The sequence below is a fragment of the Bombina bombina genome, chromosome 3 (assembly GCF_027579735.1).
Source record: "Bombina bombina isolate aBomBom1 chromosome 3, aBomBom1.pri, whole genome shotgun sequence".
In the NCBI taxonomy this organism is placed as follows: Eukaryota; Metazoa; Chordata; class Amphibia; order Anura; family Bombinatoridae; genus Bombina; species Bombina bombina.
In genome coordinates this window covers 485,633,396-485,651,562 of record NC_069501.1, presented here as the reverse complement: position 1 = coordinate 485,651,562, position 18,167 = coordinate 485,633,396, and positions in this window count along the sequence as shown.

The following is an 18,167-nucleotide window of genomic DNA, read 5'->3' as shown; positions in this document are numbered from 1 at the left end:
GCAGTAGTCGAGGCGGGAAAGGATGAGAGAGTGTATTAAAATCTTGGTTGTATCTTGAGTAAGGAAATGTCTAATTTTAGCAATGTTTTTAAGGTGGAAGCGGCAGGCTTTAGCCAAGGACTGAATGTGAGGAGTGAAGGAAAGATCTGAGTCAAGTGTGACCCCAAGACATCGGGCGTGCGGGGTAGGGGTAATGATGGAATTATCAACAGTTATAGATATTTTGTGGGTGGAGACATTGGAAGAAGGGGGAAAAATAAGGAGTTCAGTTTTGGAGAGATTTAGCTTAAGGTAGTGAGAGGACATCCAAGATGAGATGTGAGAAAGACAGTTAGTGACACGGGTTAGTAAGGAAGAACGTAGGTCTGGTGCAGAGAGGTAGATTTGGGTGTTATCGGCATACAAATGGTATTGAAACCCATGGGACTTTATTAAGGAACCTAGTGATAACGTGTAGTTTGAAAAGAGAAGGGGCAAAGGACAGAGCCTTGAGGTACCCCAACAGAAAGTGGTAACGGGGCAGAGGATGCACCGGAGAAGGCTACACTAAATGTACGGTTAGTTAGATAGGAAGAGAACCACGAGAGAGCTGTGTCACAGATGCCAAAGGATTGGAGGGTTTGGAGCAGAAGAGGGTGGTCAACAGTGTCAAAGGCTGTAGACAGGTCAAGGAGGATAAGCTGAGAGAAGTGGCCTTTGGATTTTGCTGTAAGTAGGTCATTGGTAACCTTGACAATTGCTGTCTCTGTAGAGTGATGGGAACGAAATCCAGATTGCAGTGGGTCAAGAAGAGAGTTTAGTGTAAGGAAATGGGATAGACGTGCGTAAACTAGCTTTTCGAGAAGCTTTGAGGCAAGAGGGAGTAGGGAAATAGGGCGGTAATTGGAAGGGGAGGTTGGATCAAGGGAAGGTTTTTTGAGGATAGGTGTGATCAGTGTATGTTTTAGAGATGAGGGAAATATACCAGTGCTGAGGGAGAGGTTGAAAATGTGTGTGAGTATGGGGGTGAGGGTAGAAGAGAGGGAGGGGAGTAGCTGTGAGGGGATGGGGTCGAGGGGACAGGTAGTGAGGTGGGAGGACAGTATAAGGGCAGAAACTTCATCCTCATTAACAGGGGCAAAAGAGCTGCATTTTTGGATATTTGGGTTTTGGGTAATCATGAGCTTTTGAGGGGGTGGGAGACTGGAAGTATGTTGAGAGCTGATTTCACTTCTGATGGAGTCAATTTTGATGTTGAAGTGGCTTGCAAAATCTTGAGCTGAGAGAGAGGTTGTGTTAGGAGGTGGGGGTGGGCGGAGAAGAGTGTTGAACGTGGAGAATAGACGTTTAGGGTTAGAGGAAAGAGTAGAGATGAGATTAGAAAAATATTGTTGCTTATAAAGATTAAGGGCAGAATAGTAGGAGTTCAGGATGAACTTGTAGTGAAGAAAGTCAGCTGAACTCCGAGATTTCCTCCAATGTCACTCAGCAGTACGGGAGCATCTGCGTAGGTATCGTCAGAGGAGTATGCCAGGGCTGAGGATGAGAGTGTGGTTTCTGAGCTAAGGTTGGAGGGGCCAGAGTGTCAATGACCGATGTAAGGGTGGAATTTTACTGGCAGATAGATTGGTCAGGGCAGGAAAAGGAGGTGATGGATGAGAGGAGAGGTTTGAGAGAGCTAGCGAGCTGATGCAGATCTAGTGACTTAGTGCTTCTGTGAAGTTTGGTGTGAGGGGTAGAGGGAGGGGGAGATGTAGGTAGGGAAGTGATGTTGCAAGTTAGGAGATGATGGTCAGAGAGATGAAAAGGGGAGTTTGTTATATTTGAAAGAGTGCATCGATAGGTGAAAATCAGATCAAGGGAATGACCATCTTTGTGAGTGGGAGAGTCAGTCCATTGTGACAGGCTGAAAGAGGAAGTCAGTTGAAGAAGTTGTATTGCAGAGGAGGCATTTGGATTGTCAAGAGGGATATTAAAGTCGCCAATAATGAGGGCAGGGGTGTCTGAGGAAAGGAAATAAGGAAGCCAGGCAGCAAAGTGATCTAAAAATTGAGTTGGGGAGCCAGGGGGGCGGTATATGACTGCAACACGTATAGAGAGGGGAGAGAATAACCGAATCATGTGTGCTTCAAATGAAGAAAATATTGTAGCTATCTTAGGGTTTATTTTATAGGTATTTAGTTTTAAATAGGAATAATGTAATTAATTGTAGTAATTTTATTTAGATTTATTTAAATTATATTTAAGTTAGGGGGTTAGGGTTAGACTTAGATTTAGGGGTTAAGAACTTTAATATAGTGACAGCGATGTTGGGGGCGGCAGATTAGGGCTTAATAAATGTAGGTATGTGGCGGCAATGTTAGGGACAGCAGATTAGGGGTTAATAAAATTTAACTAATGTTTGTGAGGCAGGAGTGCGGCGGTTTAGGGGTTAATATATTTATTATAGTTGCGGCGATGTCCGGTTGGGCAGATTAGGGGTTAAAATATTTATTATAGTGTTTGCGATGTGGGGGGCTTTGGTTTAGGGGTTAATAGGTAGTTTATGGGTGTTAGTGTACTTTTTAGCACTTTAGTTAAGAGTTTTATACTACGGTGTTAGACCATAAAACTCTTAACTACTGACTTTTAAATGCGATACCAGGCTTGACAGGAGAGGGTCTACCACTCACTTTTTGGAAGACTCGTAATACCGGCGCTATGCAAGTCCCATTGAAAAAATAGGATACGCAATTTACGTAAGTGGATTTGCGGTATTTTTGAGTCTGGCCAAAAAAGTGAGCGGTTCACCTGTACCTTCAGGCTTGTAATACCAGCGGGCGTTAAAAAGCAGCGTTGGGACCTCTCAATGCTGCTTTTTAAGGCTAACGCAAGACTCGTAATCTAGCCGTTAGTTTGGAGAGGGGATGGAACCAAGTGTTAAAAACAATATCTTATGTCATTTAGGCAATATTTACTAATATATTCAACCTAAAATATGATGTTATTTTTATTACTTTTGTTTACATAATGACAACAAAAGAAAGTTCAGTACTGTAATCAGAAAGGTAATAGTTGTTTTAAATACAATTAGACTGTTACTTGCATTTTAGAATGCAAAAAAACCTCCAAAGACACAGTCAGAGAAAACTGTGACTTATTGGCGGAGAAAAAAAAATGTTTTAATAATATTATTTTACAAAAATATTCATGGAAAAGTCTGGATTCTGAAATAATTCTGGATTTGGGAATTTGTACCTGTATATGCAAGGATTATTTACTGTATCCTCTGCCTGCATAATTATAATTTTTATACAGAATCCTATTTTTTAATTAATATATTTTAAGATCCTTTTTAAAGAGACGGATGGGCATTACTACACTAGTATGGATACTACTTGTCCTGCTAATGGTTTTTCCTTTTGTGCCTGCAGCTTCAAAGCTATTATTTTTACCCCTTACTGGTGCCAGATGGTAAAGTTTCACATCTTCATACTGGGTGATGCTATCTTGGATTGTAGCAGCAGTGCACTGCTGGAACCTATGTGCTGATTGGCGGCTGTGCATATATGCCTATCATCATTGGCTCACTCAATGTGTTCATCAAGCTCACAGAAGTTCATTGTTGCTCCTTACACCAAGGATACAAAGAGAACAAAGCACATTTGATAAAAGTATAGTTGTTTAAAATTGTATGCATCTGCACTCTCACTTCTACAGAGTCAGCGACCATTGTGCCAGATCCAAATATATATATATATATAGATAGATAGATACATAGATATAGATACAGTACGTGGGGTGCACCTCAAGGGAGGTGCGCTCACGGATAAGGGAGCATCTTAACAATATTGAGCAAGAAATAGATTGTTCAGATCTTGTGCGACATTTCATACAAGAACACAACAAGAAAGTTACCACCTTTAACTGGTGTGTAATTGAACGTATTAAAGTAGGTCCCAGGGGAGGTGATAAAACAGTAAAAATGTTTTATAGAGAAGCCTTTTGGATATTCTTATTGAGAACTAGAAAACCTCAAGGGTTCAACATTAGTGGTGACATAATCAATTTTTGGCAAAAAGTATAAATACCAGTGCAACTTGTAAATTTTCTAAAAACAAGAAACATGTTTCCCCATATCAATGAGCCTAAGTCGGGTGTCCCATAGAGTAGAATAGAGTCCCCCACAATAAGACATGCATTAGCCAAGAGAATTTATATTTATTAAATACATTTAACATATACTTAATGTTATATTCTTGGCTAATTCGTCAAAGCTCAATTAAACAGGGAAATGTTGGTAGATTATAAAGTATTTACGTTTCTGTTTATATTTACATATTTACATATTATATACTATACTGATTACAATGAAACCACATTCTCAGTATATCCATTTACCCCAATACATATTCCTAGTATCCACTCAAGGTCTGATTGTGTTTTAGAAATTCTGCCACAGTGTTTTTGTATTAACTTGATTAGGATGGCTATTTAAGAGTTGATTGGCCATCAGTAAGCATCTACGATTAAGGCATACTAGCCGAAACGCGTCAGATGCTACACTGAACAGCACTGCCTCTGTGCAGTTTTTACTACTTGACATGTAGTTTCCTGTGACAAAAGGAATTAAAGTTTTTTCAAACTCTACCTGAGGCTCACTGGTTTTCTTTTCATGTTTGGATAGATATATATCTGTATATATATTTATTTATTTTGATGTATATTCTATATATATATATATATATATATATATATATATATATATATATATAAATAATATCATATCAGTCTTCTATAACTATTCTAGAGACTAGAGCTGAAAAAAATTGGTTGCATTTTTTTTTTTACATTGAACTTAGTCTTATCTAAGTGCTATTACTGGGCATCCATGCAGGAGTACTAGATGGCTGCCTTTACGCTGACAATGTGAGTGACTCTCTGAATTGACACTCTGGTTGTCCGGCATGCAGCATCATGGTCCCACTCACACAGGACCCCCAGACAGCCCTGATTCTCCACCTGCCCCCCCCCCCGGGTAGCTGCCCATATTGTCAGCGGCGCACCTGAAAAGGGACCTGCCTCTCTGTAAAAAGCCTGCACTCACTGTGCTACGTCTGCGCCAGGATTTTAGAATTTAAAATAAATAATAATAATATATTATGATGTGTACTGTGACAGGGTGGGGCAGACACGGCAGCAGAGGTAGCAGAACAGCAGCATCCGCAGCTACGAGCTTGGCAAGTAAAATGTACTCACAAGCAACTCACTACGTGTCTAGCTGCTGCAACTGACTGCTGAAAGTTCTTCATGTCTGCTGCTGTGTGATGCCTGTGACTTCTGAATTCTGGGGATTCTTGTGAACTGCTTGTGCAATGCCGCCCACTACAGATTCACGGCCAATCGGCCTCTAGCAGGGGGTGTCAATCAACCCGATTGTATAGGATTGGGCAGTTTGCAGACTGCAGCCTCAGAGGTGGCGGACCAGTTATGGAGCAGCGGTCTTAAGACCTCTGCTTCATAACTGCTGTTTCTGGCGAGCATGAAAGCTCAGGAGCCATTCTGCCCTTGATAAATTGGCCCCTTAAACTACAATCCTAACACACCTGATGAAGGGGATTAAGGCCTGAAACACGTTGGGTGGATTGAGTTCCTGGCCAGGACATATATATATATATATCATTAGTTAATTACATTTCATGGGGTGCTCTCAGTAAATATTTTTTTACTAATCCCCATGCGATTGTTCCTTCTGTGCCTGCAGCTGTCTTCAAAGTTGTTCCCTTATTTTGCAACCTTACAATTATCAATAAGTAAAGCTCTGCATCTTCACACTGGGTGCCGCCATCTTGGAACATATTTTTGTTATATAACTGTTACATTTTGCAAACATATAATGCTTCTGCTCTCTCTATTATGTGAGCTAAAAGTGCAAGGTACGGCTGTCAAAAATCTAGTAACATCACAGGTCTGGGAAAGTGAAGTGCTTCAGTCACAGGATGTAACCATACACAAGCTTAAAGATGGCGGAGCCTAGTATAAAAATGCAGGGCTTTATCAGCTGGAATCTGTAATGAGTTAAAAAAAGAGAACATCTTTAAAGAGTGAGTGGGTTAAAAGCTTAAAATGTCTGGAGAGATTCAAGTTTAAATTAAAATTAAGCAAAAATGTAATCCCAGAAAATGTACCGCATATAAATTTACTTTTATCTAATTTACTTCATTCTCCTGGTATCCTTTGTTGAAGGAGCAGTAGTGCATTGCTGGGAGATAGTTGATGCACTGGGTGAGCTAATAACATGAGGCATATATATGCAGCCATCAATCAGCAGTTCCTAAGCCTACCTAGGTATCCTCTGTATCAAAAGATACCAAGGAAACAAAACAAATTAGAAAGCTGTTTAAAATCACCTGCTTTGGGGCCGATTTATCATATGTCTGTCCGACATAATCTGCTCAGCACATCATGTCCGACAGACATCGCTGAATGCCAACAGCATATGCTGTCAGCATTTAACATTGCACAAGCAGTTCTGGTGACCTGCTTGTGCAATGCCGCCCCCTGTAGATTTGCGGCCAATCGGCCTCTAGCAGGGGGTGTCAATCAACCCTATCATATCTGATCGGGTTGATTGCTGTCCGCCCCTCAGAGGAGGCAGACCAGGTAAAGGGCAGCGGTCTTAAGACTGAAGGCTCGCGTAGAAACAGATATATTAGGCTATATTAGGCACCACACGGTCTAAATCATGATTTTATGTCTCTTTAAGTCTGGCCAGACTATGTGACAAACACAACCCATTTTGAGGTCCCACTTCTTCATCAGGTCAGTGGACTAGAAGCTTTATTAAGTAGATATTGTTCTTTATCTCTTTTTCTTCTGGTATTGATGCTACGTTTTGTTTTAGATTTTGAAAACCTAGGTTTAAAATTGAGCTTTTTAGGCTCTTCAGGAAGTGTGGGATAAAACACTTTTTTTTCCTCATGAAAACAAGAGGTTATTAACATCCCTTTAACATAAAAATGAACTGGTTTCCAAAGTGTACAATTTTTAGAAATAATAAGAGGCATTTTGTCATAATCTGTTAATTGTATCAGCAACACAGTTTTGAAGGACTGACTAATCATCAGTCATATCTTCATATCTATACATGTACAGCGCTGTCCCCACAACTTACGTTTTATGAAAAAATGCTTTGATATTCGGAATCTCACACAACTAATCTTGCCCTTATCTCTTCTGGAGCCTGCCTGAAGCAGGAGAGAAATCCTTATTTCAATTTGTTACAGTATCTGTGAAAAAAGGTGGCAGGCGCATCTTTCTACGTTATCCATTTCTAGTCTCATTCTCACCCCATCTCCTTGTATCTTACTCGTTCACTCTCTGTCAGAATTTAGACAACAGAATTCTGAGAAATCTCTGGTCATTTGTCTCCTTTATGGTAGTTTTTCTTTTTAAATGTGTAAAATCATTAGACGCTTCGATAATCTCATTCAATACGTCGTAAAGAGAAAACTTTAATGCAGGTTTGTAAAAGAAAAAAAATAAAAGAAAAAAATCTTTATAATCTTCTTAGAAGTAATAATCTTTTGTAAAGAAAAATTATCTAAAAAAAACAAACATATTTCACTTGGAATGACTAAGCACAGATTCTTAAGGAACACATTCTTATCGTATTCAGAATTAATTGATATTTAGGGCTAGATTTATTAAAGCTGAGGTGGACAGGGGCGCGTATACGCGCCCCTCTACGCCTCAGCTCGCCTGTGGCGGGGTTAAATTACCTGCAGGTATTCGCCATTGCACACGAGCGCAATCTGACTAGACCGAGGAGATTGAATTTCGCCACCTTAGAGGTGGAGAAGAGGTTAGGGAAGCGGCGGTCTGGTGACCGCTGCTTGATAAATTACGGCGAGCAAGTTCTTGTGAGAACTTGCAGCCGTAGGGCTTTAATAAATCTAGTCCTTAGTAAAAACAATGAAAATGAATGAAGTGTCAGTTTTTTTTCTATATCATTAGCAAGCATAAATGTAAATAGCAACATTAATTTGGAAATATTACAGTGATCAATATGTCTGTCCATTGTTAGATATATAGGGGCATATTTTTCAAGCTCAGTATGGATGCCCCGTGTTTCTGGCGAGCCTTCAGGCTTGCCGGAAACACAAGTTAGGAAGCAGCTGTCTAAAGACCGCTGCTCCATAACCTGTTCGTCTGCTCTGAGGCGGCGGACAGACATCGCCAGAAATCAACCCAATCGAATATGATCGAGTTGATTGACACCCCCTGCTAGCAGCCGATTGGCCGTGAATCTGCAAGGGGTGGCATTGCACCAGCAGTTTACAAGAACTGCTGGAGCAATGTTAAATGCCAACAGCGTATGCTGTCGGCATTTATCGATGTGCGGCGGACATGATCCACAATGTCGAATCATGTCTGTTCGCACAATGATAATTTGGCCCCATACTATCTTCAGAATGTAACTGCTATGTACCAAATCTTTTTAATGTATATAGCAGTTTGTACTAAATAGTTGTTGTTTTGTTGTAGTATATTTTTTGAGTGTTACATGTTTTCCAGCTTCTAAATTTGTATTTTTTTATAGCAAAATTTTGCACCAAAATTTCTATATATAAGCATTAAAGAACAGTAAACACTTTGGTCTAGATAACAAGTTGAGCGCAAAATATAGCTTCCGTGAAAGTGAAAGTTGCACTAAACTTAGTAATACCAGTGAACATAAATATGCGCTGGTATTACAAGTGAGGTGCAATGTAAACTCGACCTTGCGTTAGTGTTGCATGGAAGCATTCCCCTAAAGAGCTTCCATTGGCTCCAATGGGAGCCTTTTTCTCATTCCATTAGACACAGCATGAGAACCTAGCACAGAGGAGGGGGTAAATCGTGCAGCGATGGGCAGCAGATTATAAATATATATATATATATATATATATATATATATATATATATGAATATATACATATACTGTATGTTTATGTGTTAATATGTGTACATAGACTGCAATGTAAAGGCACTTTTCAGTGCCGTTTGTTTTTTGGGGGGTGCATGCTACATTTTTTTTCTTTCAAAAGACACTAAACATTTTTTGGGGGGGGGGGGGGCAGTTAGGGCACATTTAAAAACTTAACCAGAGGACCGATTATGCAATGATAAATGCGGATAGCATATGCTGTCCACCTGCAGCGATGTCCAGCGGACGTGATTCACTACAGTGAATCATGTCCGCTTGACAATTGATAAATGGAGCCCATAGACAGTGGCAAGTTCTGTTCTCCTAGGCCTGATATGCTAGTTACATATCTGCAGTCTTAGGACCACTGCTACATAACTTCAATGCCACCTCAAGGGTGGCATAGTTAAAGGGACAGTCAAGTCCAAAAACACTTTCATGATCCAAATAGGGCATGTAATTTTAAACAACTTTCCAATTTACTTTTATCACCTATTTTGTTTTGTTCTCTTGGTTTTATTAGTTGATAGCTAAACCTAGGAGGTTCATATGCTAATTTCTTAGACCTTGAAGGCCACCTCTGCATTGGACAGTTTTTTCACCACTAGAGGGCATTAGCAATTTACTTTTATCACCTATTTTGTTTTGTTCTCTTGGTTTTATTAGTTGATAGCTAAACCTAGGAGGTTCATATGCTAATTTCTTAGACCTTGAAGGCCACCTCTGCATTGGACAGTTTTTTCACCACTAGAGGGCATTAGTTTGTGTGTTTCATATAGATGACATTGAGCTCATGCACGTAAATTTACTGAGGAGTGACCACTGATTGGCTGAAATGCAAGTATGTCATAAGTACTGAAATAAGGGGGCAGTCTGCAGAGGCTTAGATACACGGTATTCACAGAGGTAAAACATGTATTATTATAACTGTGCTGGTTATGCAAAACTGGGGAATGGGTAATTATGGAATTATCTTTTAAAACAACGAAAATTCTAGTGTTGACTGTCCCTTTAAATTATCCTGGGTAGGATTGACCAGGGTGATTGATAAGCCCTGCACTCATGCAACTAGTTGTGTGCGAGAGCAGAGGGTGAAATGCACATGCAATGCCAGGGTGACAAGGTTCCTGGTGTTTGATAAATGAGGGCAAGTGGGCTGTGCATACATTCTAAATAGTTTACAATAATTTATCAGCATATTCTACTTCTTTTATTTTACCTGTTAGGCTATAAAGTTAGTTGTTTCAGAAAATGAAATTACATTTCTTATTAAAGGGACATTAAACACTAAACACATGCTAGATACTACTGCACTAACAGGTGGGCGGACAGCTTCTCAACTCGCAAAGTCATCCGTCAGCCTTCGCTACACACGGGGAGCGGATCTGTTGATCCGCTGGCCTGTATGTATCATTACACACTCATCATAATAGCCTGAAATATCTCGATTGAGTTTGCCTTGTTTAGTGGTCTTCAATTCTAATTTATATTTGTCCAGTTCTTTTTGGTATGTTTTATAGGCTTTGTCAAATTCAGTCGTTTTCAAATTTCTTTAAATTGTCAGTTAGTTCTTTAATCTTGGTTTCCAGGAGATCATATTCGAAACTATCGTGTTTCATTAGAATTTTCATCAGTTTCACTGAGCATTCTGATAAAGCTGCTTCCCATTCTGATGATAATGTTTGGTCTTAAAATTCAAAAGCTGGGAAGAGTTGTATTCGAAGGCCTATAGGTATCAATTCTTTCTCAGTGTATTTCTCAAAAAAGTGTCTATTCCACCATACTTTATCTTGTTTGTACATTGTTTTGTGTACATCTTTCAAAATGGAGTCTAAGGATGAATAGTTCACTGAATTCAGTATAGTATTAGTACCATTTAATATATCATTCAGATCTGCTCTTCTTTTTTGCTGTTGAGCTAATCTATCTTTATCCCATTGATTATCCATAGTTAGTGATAAGTTTGTGTGCTCTACTGTACAGAATTCTGACACTTCAGATATGAACTTTACAAACACACTAAATTACAGTGGCACCACAGCGGCTAGGTCTCCTAATTATAACTAGTTAATAGGCTATTCAATCTTAGCCTGTGTAAATGTATCAGAAGAGAGGAGTGGTGCTGTGCAACATTTAAATGAGCTACTCTGGTGAGGGAAGAGCCCCCTGGATAGGCTGCACTAATAGCACTCTTAGCCTAAACTTCTATTGGAGAAAGAACCAATTAAAATGTAACTTTGAGACTTCCGGTGGGCGGGCCAAGGGATAGGCAGCTGTAGTGAAGAGCTCCGGAGCTACCACAAACTTAAAAAGCTTTTAAACTGGGATTTCACCCCTTTCGGATTGCTGATTCCTGCTACTGGCTACCCACAAGTGCATCATAGCCTTAACACATATGGTGTTCGGCACTTAAAGCACTGGCGACAGACATCTCGCCCCCACCGTTGAAAGACAGCACATGTAAGTGCGCCATCCTAAGTGTGAGAGTGAGACCGCAAAGTACCGGACTGCATCTGACAACCCGGCTGCTGCTACAGGGGACCCGGTTGATACCCCCACCTAGTTGGGGAGACTACAAGGGTGAGACCTCTGCCTGAAACATACTAGGTCACAGCACCGGGCCCGGAGAAATCCACCCACTAGTGCCGGTAATGAGGAAACAACTAGCGGAGGGTGCCGATCTGAGGTAAACTTACCTTTAGCAACCGCGGTGACCGCTGAGGCGAGCGGGGCTGTTTGGGGACGGAGACTACCGGCTCATCAAGGCCTCCAACAAACGGCGCGAAAAGACGCCATATTGATCCCCGCAAACCGCAGAGAAAGACCGGACCCAGGACCACGCGGTTGTTGACCGCTTAGAAAAGAGCGCTGGCCCAACTCTCCTCAAAGCGCAGCCGCCTAGCACCTTGCAACGGATCGCCAAAGATCAAGACCACCCGTGCACCAAAGTACCCACAGCACGTATCCTGTGACCGGCTAAAATTTAACTTTACAACCCTGCACATTTACACTTGAAGAAACCTCACGGAGTGGGACAGACTCCTGTCATACACTAGACACGAGAACACACTATTCACAAGAGCCCTGACACTAACCCTGGTAGTTAACAATGTGGCCTGGACAGTGATATAATAAAGCCCAGAAGCTGTAAGAACATTGGGGGAAGCACAGCTTAGGCCACAAACGGCTCAATCTGCAGAGAACTTTTTGCATCACTAGTGGCTCTACCCACCTTATAGGCCTCTTTCATTATTAACCCCCTTGATACAAAATAGTAAAGACTTTCTACAAGCAACAGGGATTCCCCTTGGCTGATTCACCCAAACAGTAAGGGAAAGGGGAGAAAGAAAAAAAAAGAAGACAGACTCTCTTGTGCATGTTTGTTTCTGGCCTGAACTTTTTGTGATTGCATGCAAGGAGGTTCATACAACTAAGACTCTGTATAGCCTGTGCTAAACTACTGTGTCAGTTGATTCAAAAAATAACTAGTGTTGTGCTGTATTTCATAGGCTCTTTCTACTGCTTTGCTTGTACCTCTGAAGGGGAGGGGGTTGGTGGGACACTACCTCTAGTAGAGACTGTACCCCTGCATGGATAGATTTTTGACTGGGGGCAAAATGTCAGGGAAAAATAAGTCCTCAGGAAAGAACAGGGGGGCTGCTGACCACACACAGGATACGCCCTCTGCTGTGCAGGACTTTAATGGGCTACCTCACGATACGCATATTGTGGTGCAGCAGCTTTCCTCCATCTTTCTCCCAAGAATTGATAGCTTACAGAAAGGTTTAGATCATTTAACAGGGGAGATGAAACAGTTTTCGGTCCGCTTTACTGAGATAGAGAACAGAGTGTCAGGGCTTGAGGACACTGCAGTTACTCATGGTACCCAAATTGATGTGCTAGTGAAGGAGAACATTGTTTTACACCAGAGGTTGGAGGATTTGGAAAATAGATCCCGCCATAACAACTTGCGCATACTAGGGATTCCTGAGAGCGTTAAACCCAGAGACCTTATTCACTTTATAGAAAACACCCTGCCCTTGGTGCTTAAACTCATCCCCAACATTTTCAAAGGCAGTGTGGAAAAGGCACATCGGGTGGGGCCTGATAGACAGCAGGAGAGGGACAACGCGCAGCCCAGACAAGTGATGGTAAAGTTATTACATTTTCAATTGAAGGTAGAATTGCTGCGTGCTTATAGGAAAATGTCACCCATAATATTTGAAGGCTCTAAATTGCTCATTTTCCAGGATTACTCCTCAGAATTAATGAGGAAGCGTAAAGAATTCTCCCCGCTTTGCTCGCGACTTAATGCAGAGGGTAGGCAGGTTTACCTTCTGTACCCTGCCAGACTTAAACTGCTAACTCCCTCGGGCCCTAGATTCTTTGACTCCCCACGGGAGGTTACAGACTACCTGGGAAGGGAACAAAGTAGAAGAGGGAATAGCCCTTCTGGCCCATCTCACTCAGACCCGGGTTGATAGGGTTTGAATCACTGGCCTTGAGTAGGTCTAGATTTTCATTTACAGGGTAATTGCCATATAGGCCTAATAACAGGTTATGATGTTTGTTTTTTGCATAAAATGTTTTCTTGTTATGTTTATCTGTGAACCTAGCTTAATGTATATGTTGATAATGTTCTTATTCTTGAGGTATATTGCTCTAAGGTATGAGACAGTAATCCGGACACCAGGACTGGAGCAGGGGGGTTACTGTTGCTCCAGCACTCAAAGCAATGTTAAGATGGATAAGAAATCCCTTATTATAAGGTATCTTATTTTCGTTTCTATGGTAATAATGTTACAATATGACAGGCAGATCATGTCAACTGATTGGTGGGTCCACAGGTACTGAATTAACATCTCTGTTATAGTACTAAGATTGTTTAGATGTGTTTGTACGCTCTCCTGGATCTGTTTATTTTGCCAATTCTCTGATATTGTATACTTAATGATCTCTCTAAAGAATGGGACACAGGCTCTGCTCCTGGGAGTGGCGTCCCCGGACATCGTTAGCTTAAATACTCGTGACAACTCTGATGAAATAAAAGACCTCCCCATTCTAGAGTACTCAGTCTATCAGTATAATATCAAATTGGTGTTTTTTTTTTTTTTTCTCTCTTTCTCTTTCTCTTCTCTCTCCCTTCTCCTCTCTCTCCCTCTTTCTCTCCTCCCTCTCTTCTTCTCCTTCTTGTTCTTCCTGCCCTTTTTACGCCTTCTCCCTCCACTCTCCGCTTGCTGCTCTCCGTACCCCTCCCCGCCTCTCTCCAACAAGGGACCGGCTTGGGTGGCTACCACATAAAGTTACTTAAATGACTGTAAGATTAGTGACATGGAAAGTGGGGGGGATTAATTCACCTGCTAAGAGAAGCACCATATTGGCGCACCTGAGACGGTTGGGGACCGACATTGCCCTAGTGCAGGAGACTCACCTCTCAGAGTAGGAACACGGAAAACTCAGACGGGACTGGGTGGGAACGGTGGAACATGTCTCATACACCAATTCGAGCAGAGGCATAGCCATCCTATTTGGGAAAAGGGGGAATATTGAGATTTTAAACACTCACAAAGACATTGAGGGACGCTTTCTAATAGTTAAAGTTAGAATAAATCAAAAGATCCTGGTAATCTGTAACATATATGCCCCGAACTGTAAATCCACAGCTTTTTGGACCAGGCTCATTCAGACACTGTCCCCTTATCTTGGTCTAGATATCATACTAGGGGGAGATTTCAACCTAGCACCAAACCCTGTGTGTGACAGGTGGCGAGATCCAGAGCGAGTGGCGGGAGGCGGACAGCCTAGGGATTCTGGTGCCTTCGAAAAGAGGACTTTTTCTAGGTTGTCGAACTCCTTACAGTTGGTAGATGTGTGGAGGTTGCGGAACGCAGAAAGCAAGGACTTCACTTGTATCTCCAGAGCGTCGCCTACGGTGTCGCGGATAGACCTGTTCATGATTTCTTCTAATATAGTCCCAAGGGTTAACAGGACCAAGATACACCCGGTAGTGGTCTCCGACCACGCACCAGTAGAACTTGTGATCTCTTTGGGAGCAGTGACTGCCAATAAGCAGACTTTGCGATTCCCAGGCTTCTTGTACACCTCGGATGCTTTCTTGAAACACTTAACACACGCCTGGAATGACTTCTACACGGATAATCAAGCCCATCGGGACAATCCAGAATTGTTTTGGAATACTGCGAAAGCAGTCCTGACCGGGGATATCATCTCTTATGTGGCCGCTTTACGGAAAAAAGCTCAGGCCAAATTACAAGCACTACAACTGGCCCTCACGGAATCCTACCAGGCCTACTGTGGCAAACCGTGCCAGACCTCTAAGGATAGATACCTTGCCAGTAAGAGCGAATTGGATGTGTTCCTTAACCATCAAGCGATAGGGCAACTCCTTCGAACCAGTGCTAAGTACTACAGAGAAGGGGACAGGTCTGGCAGACTGCTGGCCTTACTGATAAATAAACAGACAGCCCGTAAGCCCATAGCGGCCATTAAGTACTGTAACAAAACATACAAGACGCCGGAGACCATTGTGGAGGCTCTGGCACTCTACTACTCTAACCTGTACACTAGCCAAAAGGAAACTACTCAGGAGAGTGTGTCAGACTTTTGGAAAGATCTGGAGCTTCCTCAGCTCAGAGATGAGCAACTTGAGGCTCTAAACTCCCCGATATCCCCAGAAGAGATTCAAAAAACAATCTCTTCCATGTCCAATGGAAAAGCAGCGGGTCCCGATGGCCTACCCATTGAATTCTTCAAAATGTTGAAGCCCCAAATTACCCCTACTTTAACTAAGCTCTATAACCAGTATTATAAGGACATGATTGCCCCCTCCAAGACATTCACGATGGCACATGTATCGCTGATCTTGAAACCAGGGAAAGACCCTGGTCTCCCTGAATCATACCGTCCCATCTCCCTTCTCAATTCGGATTACATGATACTTATGAAAATCTTGGCCGATAGATTAAAAGTAATCCTGACAGACATTATTCATCCGGACCAAACCGGATTTATGTGTCATAGAACTTCAGTGACGAATGTGCAGAGAGTGTTACACACTATTGCGCATTTCGCAACGAGTCCAGAAGCCTCGGAGGTGAGAGGGAACTTGGAGGCCTTCCTGCTATCCCTGGATGCAGAGAAGGCCTTCGATAGAGTGGAATGGAGCCATCTTATAGATACATTACGGCGCTTTGGCTTTGCGGGCTCATTCCTTACTTATGTCAGAAATATCTATACATTCCCTTGGATCCACATTATGGCCAACGGCTTATTCTCCCCACGCATTTCACTGCAAAGAGGCACGCGCCAGGGATGCCCATTATCCCCCCTCCTCTTTAACATGGCCTTAGAGCCACTAGCCGTAAAGCTACGCTCGGCATATCCGGGCATTCTATTAGGCCAGGAGAGACTACACCTCGCATTGTATGCGGACGATATGCTCTTGTTTGTAGAGCATCCTGCTAAACATATCCCGAAGATATTGGCAATAATTGAAACTTTTGGGTCTTTTTCAGGCTACAAAGTGAACAACACCAAATCGGAAATTTTGTGGCTATGGAAGGACAAAGTTCAACTGTCCCCCTACCCATTTAAAGAGGCTAAACCTACCTTGACCTACTTGGGTATTCAGTTATCCCCCAGTGGTCAAGCTCTGTATCGCGACAATATCATGCGAGCGTGTCGGGATGCCGCGACCACGATGGAAGGATGGAGAAACCTGCCAGTCTCTCTCTCGGGGCGCATAAGTCTAGTTAAGATGGTGATTCTGCCACGGCTGCTATACCCACTGCTGATGTTACCTTTTCTTATTAGCAGGAGGGACATGGCGGAGTATAATCGGACCCTTTCAAAATTCTTGTGGAGGGGAGGTAGGCCGAAAATAGTTCTTGTGAAGCTATATGCACATCCTTCGGAAGGGGGGCTAGGCCTACCCAATCTGAGGTTGTATAACTGGGCATCACTTAGCCGCCTTGTGATTGACTGGCAATTACAAACAAAGCACTTCTACTCTCCAGAATTAGAGAGACAAGCCCTGGGAGGGCTTGATCTCTCGGTCCTACCCTTCACCCCCCCCCCAGTGCCCCGCACGCGCAGCTTAAAGATAGCTTCCTCTATAAAGACACATTAAGGGCCTGGCGACTAGCCCTCAAACATGTTGGCCGATGCTGTGTGGCGTCTAGAATGATCCCATTGCGAAACAACGCTAGCTTCCCCCCAGGAACAGATTCCTCTCCCTTTGCCATGTGGGCCTCCAGAGGGCTAGGCTCTGTTGGAGACGCTTTAGACCTCTCTAGAAAGTGCATTAAAGCTTTCACTGATCTTCAGACTCAATTTGGGCTACCACGAGCCCACTTCTATGCATACCTACAATTGAGACACTTTGTAGATCATCTGATAAGAGGAGACCCACAATTTTGGGAGCCACATGCATTTGCCAGAACGGTGTCCTCATTTAAATTAGGCAACTTTTCCATTTCGGAAATGTATAGAACGCTTTTAAGCTCCATTGAATCTAAAAACATAACCATGTTGGTTGATAAGTGGAGCGGGAGTGTGGAGAGGGAGGACCTCACGGAATTAATCCAGCAAAGTGTGTTGTGTGCTCGGAGAGCGACTTTATCCATGTCTCTAAGAGAATCCCAGTTTAGATTACTACACAGGGATTACATTATCCCTCAAAGATTGACCAAGTGGAGATCCGGGGTAGTGAATGAATGTAGCAAGTGCAAACTGAATAATCCAGACTTCCTCCACTTCTTTTACACATGCCCAAAGGTCAGACAGTTTTGGGGCAAGGTTGCCTTTTGGATTACGAGTGCCATTAAGCTTAGGGTCCAACTAGAAGTGGAACAGATATGCTTCTTGGAATGGCGCGATCTTTGTTTCAGAGATACCCTCTTACTGAATACTATTATTTTAATCGCTAGAAAGACCATTTTAGGTGTCTGGGCAGAGAATACTGGCCCTACCTTCAACGCATTCAAACATCGCATACACAAGCAGCTGCTCATTGAACAGCTAGACACTAAACTGGATACTAATAGGAGACTTAAACAGTTCATACTCAAATGGCGACGGTACATTGAATCGCTGAGCTTAGACTCCCAGAGACTAATCCTAAACCCCTTTGCACATACTGAATACATGCTGACAGCATCCTTGAGAGATGAGTGGGGATTCTTGTACCAATCACGTGGCGGTGGGGGAGGGGAGAGGGAAA